This window comes from Phacochoerus africanus, chromosome 1, assembly GCF_016906955.1.
Source record: "Phacochoerus africanus isolate WHEZ1 chromosome 1, ROS_Pafr_v1, whole genome shotgun sequence".
NCBI lineage: Eukaryota > Metazoa > Chordata > Mammalia > Artiodactyla > Suidae > Phacochoerus > Phacochoerus africanus.
This window is the reverse complement of record NC_062544.1, coordinates 73955574-73963070: the sequence shown is the minus strand read 5'-3', so window position 1 is coordinate 73963070 and position 7497 is coordinate 73955574. Positions and strand designations below refer to the sequence as shown.

General features: G+C 38.6%; 1 pseudogene; it reads right to left on the bottom strand.

Moving 5' to 3' along the window:
- Positions 1-399: 399 nt before the first annotated feature.
- On the bottom strand, positions 400-500 carry LOC125114153 (uncharacterized; annotated as a pseudogene).
- Positions 501-7497: the final 6997 nt, after the last annotated feature.

The following is a 7497-nucleotide window of genomic DNA, read 5'->3' as shown; positions in this document are numbered from 1 at the left end:
CTATTTTTAAATTTTTTGGCTGCACCCGAAGCATGTGCAAGTTCCCAGGCCAGGGATCAAATCTGAGCTACAGCAGTGACAACATCCAGGCAATAGTTAAGGATATTATTCTTTTGGGATAGAAATTTCTTTACCTCTGAGAGCAGCTGCGGAAACAGTGAAACAAAAGAGAATTTCTTTTTGTCCTCTTGGGGTTTCCTAAAGCATCCTCAGATTTAATTAATCAACTTGTTGAGTCATTTCTTCTAGCACCTGCTGAGTGATCAGTTGTCTTCAATTCCCTATCCATAGCTGCCATGGGAGACGTCCTGAGGAGTAACACATTAGCATTATTATTAGCTTCCATGATTTTTTAAACTGAACAATAGAAATCTTCATCATTTTAAATGTAAGAGACTGAAAAACATGGAATGCTTCACAAATTTGTGTCATCCTTGTGCAGGGGCCAGGCTAATCTTTGTATTTGTGTTGTTCCAATTTTAGTATGTGAGCTGCTACCCTTTTTATTTTTTGGCCATACCCGAAGCATGTGGACGTTCTAGGGCCAAGGATGGAACCCATGCCATAGCAGTGATCACGTCCGATCCTTAATCCGCTGAGCCACCAGGGAATTCTATGAAATGCTATTGCTTGACTGATGGGATCAAAGGAAGGATTTAGAACAGAGGACATGAGTCTTCAAGAAAAGGTGAAATCTCAATAAAGGAAAATGGGAGAGAAGCAATGTCAGGAAGAGGGAAAGGGAAGAAAGGGCCAACAACCAAACCAGAGCCTCTCCACCCGCAGTTGCACCCTGGGACCCACTGGGAGCTTTTAAAACATATTGAGGCCAAGGGAGATGCCGTCCTCCTCAGTGGTAATGAACCCATGAAGAGGGAGGTTCCACCCCTGGCCTCACTCAGTGGGTTAAGGATCCAGGATTGCCGTGAGCTGTGGTGTAGGTTGCAGACATGGCTTGGAACCCATGTTGCTGTAGCTGTGGTTCAGGTCAGCATCTGCAGCTCTGACTCAACCCCTAGTCTGGGAACTTCTATACACTGAGGGTGTGGACCAAAGAAACAAAACAAAACAAAAAACAAACAAAACTGTAATGAATCCAGACCATAAAATGGAAGACAAATGGGAACAAATACAGCTAAGGGTATATTAAGTTGGAATATAACCACTCAGAGGAAGAATTATTCCAAGTGACTTTTTTTTTGATAATGATGATTTTAATTTAAATCTCATGAGGCATCAGTTATTACAATTAAAACAAATTAGAAATGAAAAAACATAATCAATACAAATATAGCAACTTGAAGTCAGCAGTTTTTTTCAGTATATAGTAGTCATTATTGCTTTTGTCCACCCAGCAACTTCTCCTTTTTTTTTTTTTTTGCACATCTCCCCACCCCCCAAACTGTCTCCTCCAGAGACCATAAGTTTTTCAATGACTGTGAGTCAGTATTTGTTCTGCAAAGAAGTTCAGTCTGTCGTTTTTTCAAATTCCACATGTCAGTGAAAGCATTTGATGTTGGTGTCTCATTGTATGGCTGACTTCACTTAGCATGATAATTTCTAGATCCATCCGTGTTGCTAAAAATGCCGGTATTTCATTCCTTTTAATGGCTGAGTAATATGCCATTGCATATATGTACCACATCTTCTTTACCCACTCCTCTGTTGATGGACATTTAGGTTATTTCCACGTCTTGGCTATTGTAAATAGTGCTACAATGAACATTGGAGTACATGTGTCTTTGTGAGTCATGGTTTTCTCTGGATAGATGCCCAGGAGTGGGATTGCTGGATCAAATGGGAGTTCTATTTTTAGTTTTCTGAGGCATCTCCATACTGTTTTCCACAGAGGTTGCACCAATATACAATCCCACCAACAGTGTACTAGGGTACCTTTTTCTCCACACCCTCTCCAGCACTTGTTGTTTGTAGACTTTTTAATGATGGCCATTCTGGCTGGCGTAAGGTGGTACATCAGAGTGGTTTTGATTTGCATTTCTCTAATAATGAATGATGTTGAACATCTTCTCCTGTGTTTTTGGCCACCTGTATGTCTTCTTTGGAGAACTGTCTGTTTAGATCTTCGGCCCATTTTTTGAAGGGGTTGTTTGTTTTTTTGGTATGGAGCTGCAGAAAGTGTTTATAAATTTTGGAGATTAATCCCTTGTCGGTCACTTCATTTGCAAAGATTTTCTCCCATTCTATGGGTTGTCTTTTCGTGTTGGTTAGGGTTTCCTTTGCTGTGCAGAAACTTTCAAGTTTGATTAGGTCCCATTTGTTTATTTTTGTTTTTACTGTCAATACTCTAAGAGGTGGATCTGAGAAGATGTTGCTGTCATTTATGTCAGAGAGTGTTTGGCCTATGTTTTCCTCTAAGAGTTTGATAGTGTCTGGTCTTATATCTAGGTCTTTAATCCATGTGGAGTTTATTTTTGTGTATGGTGTTAGGGGGTGTTCTAATTTCATTCTTTGATATGTGGCTGTCCAGATTTCCCAGCACCACTTATTGGAGGGACTGTCTTTTCTCCATTGTATATTCTTGCCTCCTTTGTCATAGATTAGTTGACTGTAGGTGTGTGGGTTTAATTCTGGGCTTTCCATCCTGTTCTGCTGATCTATGTCTGTCTTTGTGCCAGTACCATATGGTCTTGATAACTGTTGCTTCGTAGTATAGCCTGAAGTCCGGGAGCCTGATTCCTCCAGCTCCATTTTTCTTCTTCGGGATGTCTTTGTCTTTTGTGCTTCCAAACAAACTTTAAAATATTTTGTTTGAGTTCTGTGAGAAATGTCCTTGGTAATTTGATAGGGATTGCATTGAATCTATAGATTGCCTTGGGTAGTAGAGTCATTTGGATAATATTAGCTCTTCCAGTCCAAGAGTATGGTATGTCTTTCCATGTATTTGTGTCATCTTTGTTTTCTTTCATCAGCGTCTTATAGTTTTCAGAGTACAGGTCTTTTGTCTCTTTAGGTAGGTTTACTCCTAGGTATTTTATTCTTTTGGATGCCATGGTAAACGGGATTGCTTCCCTAATTTCTGTTTCTGCTCTTTCATTGTTAGTGTATAGAAATGCCATTGATTTCTGTGTATTAATTTTGTGTCCTGCGACTTTGGCAAATTCATGGATGAGCTCTAACAGTTTTCTGGTAGAGTCTCTAGGATTCTCTAGGTATAGTATCATGTCATCTGCAAATAGTGATAGTTTTACTTCTTCCTTTCCAATTTGGATTCCTTTTATTTCTCTGATTGCTGTGGCTAGTCCTTCCAAAACTATGTTGAAGAGTAGTGGTGAGAGCGGACATCCTTGTCTTGTTCCAGATGTCAGAGGGAATTCTTTTAGCTTTTCACCATTGAGAGTGATGTTTGCTGTGGGTTTGTCGTATATGGCCTTTATTACATTGAGGTAGTTTCTTTCTATGTCTGCTTTCTGAAGGATTTTCATCGGAAATGGGTGTTGAATTCTGTCAAAGGCGTTTTCCGCGTCTATTGAGAGGATCATATGGTTTTTTAACAGCCCACTTACAGCAATGGACAGATCATCCAGACAGAAAACCAATAAGGAAAAACAGGCCCTGAATGATGCAGTAAACCAGATGGACTTAATAGATATTTATAGGACATTCCATCCAAAAGCAACAGAATACACATTCTTCTCAAGTGCACATGGAACATTCTCTAAGATTGATCACATCCTGGGCTACAAATCCAACCTTGGTGACTTTAAGAAAATTGAAATCATATCAACCACAATGCTGTATGACTGAAAATCAACAACAAGGAAAAAAACTGCAAAAACCACAAACACGTGGAGACTCAACAACATGCTACTAAACAACCAATAGATCGCTGAAGGAATCAAAGAGGAAATTAAAAAATACCTGGAAGCAAATGACAACCAACATACAACACTCCAAAACCTATGGGATGCAGCAAAAGCTGTTCTAAGAGAAAAGTTTATAGCAATACAAGCCCACCTCAGGAAACAAGAAAAAGCTCAAATAAACAAGCTAACTTTACATCTAAAGCAGCTCGAGAGAGAAGAACAGACAAGACCTAAAGTTAGTAGAAGGAAAGAAATCATAAAGATCAGAGCAGAAATCAATGAAATAGAAATGAAGAAAACCATAGAAAAGGTCAATGAAATGAAAAGCTGGTTCTTTGAAAAGATCAACAAAATTGATAAACCCTTAGCCAGGCTTATCAAGAAAAAAAGAGAGACGACTCAAATCAGCAAAATTAGAAATGAAAAAGCAGAAGTAACAACGGACATCACAGAAATACAAAGGATCATAAGAGACTACTATATGCAACTATGTGCCAATAAAATGGAAAACCTAGAAGAAATGGACAAATTCTTAGAAAAGTACCATTTTCCAAGACTAAACCAAGATGAAATAGAAATGATGAATGGGCCAATCACAAGAACTGAAATTGAAACTGTGATTTTAAAACTTCCAACAAACAAAAGTCCAGGACCAGATGGCTGCACAGGCGAATTCTATCAAACATTTAGAGAAGAGCTGTCACCCCTCCTTCTGAAACTATTTCAAAAAATCGCAGAGGAAGGGATACTTCCAAACTCATTCTATGAAGCCACCATCGCCCTGATACCAAACCCAGACAAAGATACCACAAAAAAAGAAAACTATTGGCTAATTTCACAATGAACACCGATGCAAAAATCCTCAGCAAAATACTAGCAGACTGCATCCAACAATTCCTTAAAAGGATTGTACATCATGATCAAGTGGGATTTATCCCAGGGATGCAAGTGTTCTTCAGTATCCGCAAATCCATCAGTGTGATACACCACATTAACAAACTGAAGAATAAAAACCAAGTGACTTTTGAACTCAGTACTCTGACCCGCCGTCTCTGGCAGGGAGTATTTTAAGAAGGCAAAGAAAGAAAAAGAAATCTTACACTCTCTTTAGCAGTTTTATTAGTGCTCATACTGGCACTGTGACCTTAATCCTGTCTTATTTGTATGATGAAATAAAGCCGATTAGTAAATATGTTAATTTTATTAATGTTTGGTAAAATGGAAAAGAGATACAAATTAAAAGGTCGAAAATGCTGGAGTTCCCGCTGTGGTGCACCTGGGTGGTGGTGTCACTGCAGCACCAGGACACAGGTTCGATCCCTGGCCCTCTACAGTGAGTTAAAGGATCTGATATTACTGCAGCTGCAGCATAGGACACAACTTTGTCTTGGAACTGATCCCAGGCCTGGGAACTCCGTATGCCATGGGGCAGCCAAAAAAAGAAAAAAAAAATATTGAGAAGACTACAAAAACATAAAGTGTTGAGAAAACTAAATCGTAACAGGGAATATTGATATACATTTATGATTTGTGTATATGTAAATATCTTAGTTATTGATTTAAAGTGTGTGTGTGAGTTCTCCTGCAGTGCAGTGGGTTAAGGATCCAGCATTGTCACTGCAGCAACTTGGTTCACTGCTGTGGTGCGGGTTTGCCCTGTGGCCTGGGAACTTTCATATGCCTCATGCTTGGCCAAAAAAAAAAAAAAAAAGTATGTGAGTGTATTTCTACTGAAAGAACCTAAAGGTGATAACATTTCAGTAGCCATGAGAAAGCCCCTGCCCACTTAGTCTCTAAATATTATATAAAGAAATCAGTCTTTTAGAGAAATTGATGGATGTAGGGCTGGTTCAAGGAAAGTTCAAGGTGAGGATGGGACTCTTATTGTGCCAGGAAGGAAAAAAGTGTGCAAGTTTAATGAAGTCATCAAAAGTCATAGGACCAGCTTGATAGCATTTCCATTAGGCAAATTTGGGACACTTTGGGAATTAAAAAGAAAGATAAGTGTTAATGATTGTAAAACATGGAATAAATTCAGAAGTCCACAGTTATAGAAAAGGAAAAGAGACAGAGGAAGAAAAAAGGAAACGTTGTTGTTCCCACTGGAAGTGATTCCCATAAAAACTTTCTTCTCTAAAATTTGGCAGTTAAGCAAAAGGAATTAGCATTTACTCTGCCTTTGTTAAAAGAGATATAGCTCATCTCAAGTTGATGAGAAAATGTTTTTCCCCCACAGGAGATTGCTAATAAAGAAATCTAAAGGATGATGGAATTTTTAAAATGACCATGTTAACTCGCACATCATGAGTGAGCATGTAAAAGATGGTACAGCCACCATGGAAAAGCCGCTGTGGAAAAACTGAGCATTTTTTATAAAGTTAAACATACACTTACTAAACAACCCAGAAATCCTATTCCTAAGTATTTACCCAAATGAAACCAAAACTTAAGTTCACACGAAGATGTGGATGAGAATGTTTGTATGGCTTTGTTCATAACTGCCTCCAACAGTAAACAACCCATATGCCCCTCACCTTGGAATGACTAAACAAACTGCAAGGCACTCCTGCCATGGGATTCCATTCAGCAATAAACAGGAAAGAACTACAGATACACAGTATGCAGGGGGTCTCAAACACATTCTGTTAAATGAAAGTGGCCAGACTCAAAAGGCTACATGACGCATGATTCCATGTATGTGACATTGTGGAAAATGCAAATCCCAAAGGACAGAAAATGTATTAGAGGTTGTCCATGGCTGGGGTTGGGGTTTATTATAACAGGATATAGGGGACTTATTGGGGGATAGTGGAACAATTCTATACCTTAGAGCTTGTGCCAGTTGCATGAACATAGACATATATTTGTTGAGAACCACAAAACTGGTCAGAAATCCTGTACATGGATTATGCCTTAATCCACAAGCGAGAAAAAAATGACCATTTTGCAACTTCTAGTCAAATAATTCTCTCAAGCAAGTGTCGTCAGTGGATGCTAAAACCCTCTAGATGGAATTTTGTTGGGGAAATAGGACCTTCATGTGCCAGAATACCACCCCACAGTTTCCTTGCTAATTGTGAACAGGAAAATGAGTTTTTATAAAGAGGTATGATGGTCACCCCCTTACTCAAGGGATCAAGGTCAAGCTCACTAGGGTATGATAATTCAACATTATAATGTCACCTGGTATAGTGTAAATAGACACCTCCTACGACTTATTCTTGCCCCAAATCTTGATCGGCATCTAGTCTCTTTAGACTTAAATTTCAGTTGCGGACCAACCAGGAAAAAATGTGTAAGTGAAATAGTGCCAAGAACAGGCAGTCAGACCAATACAGTTTATAGACTATGCTATAAGACAGCTGGCCTGGTTGCTTTAAAAAATCAACATAATTTTTTAAAAGAAGTAAATAAATAAAAGGGAGAACAATGGACTAAGGAGTTTTAACAAGCAAAAACAAGGCATGAAAACTGACTGGATTCTGGTTTGAAAAAAGAGTAAAATGTGTGATTTTTGAGGTAAGCAGGGAGATGTGAATATGGAATGCATAGTATTAGGGAATTGCTGTTATTTTCTTAGACATGATAATGGTACTATGCTTATGCAGGACAATGCCTTTATTTTTGGATAGTTTCATGCTTATAGGTAAAATGTCATTTCTATAAATTATAA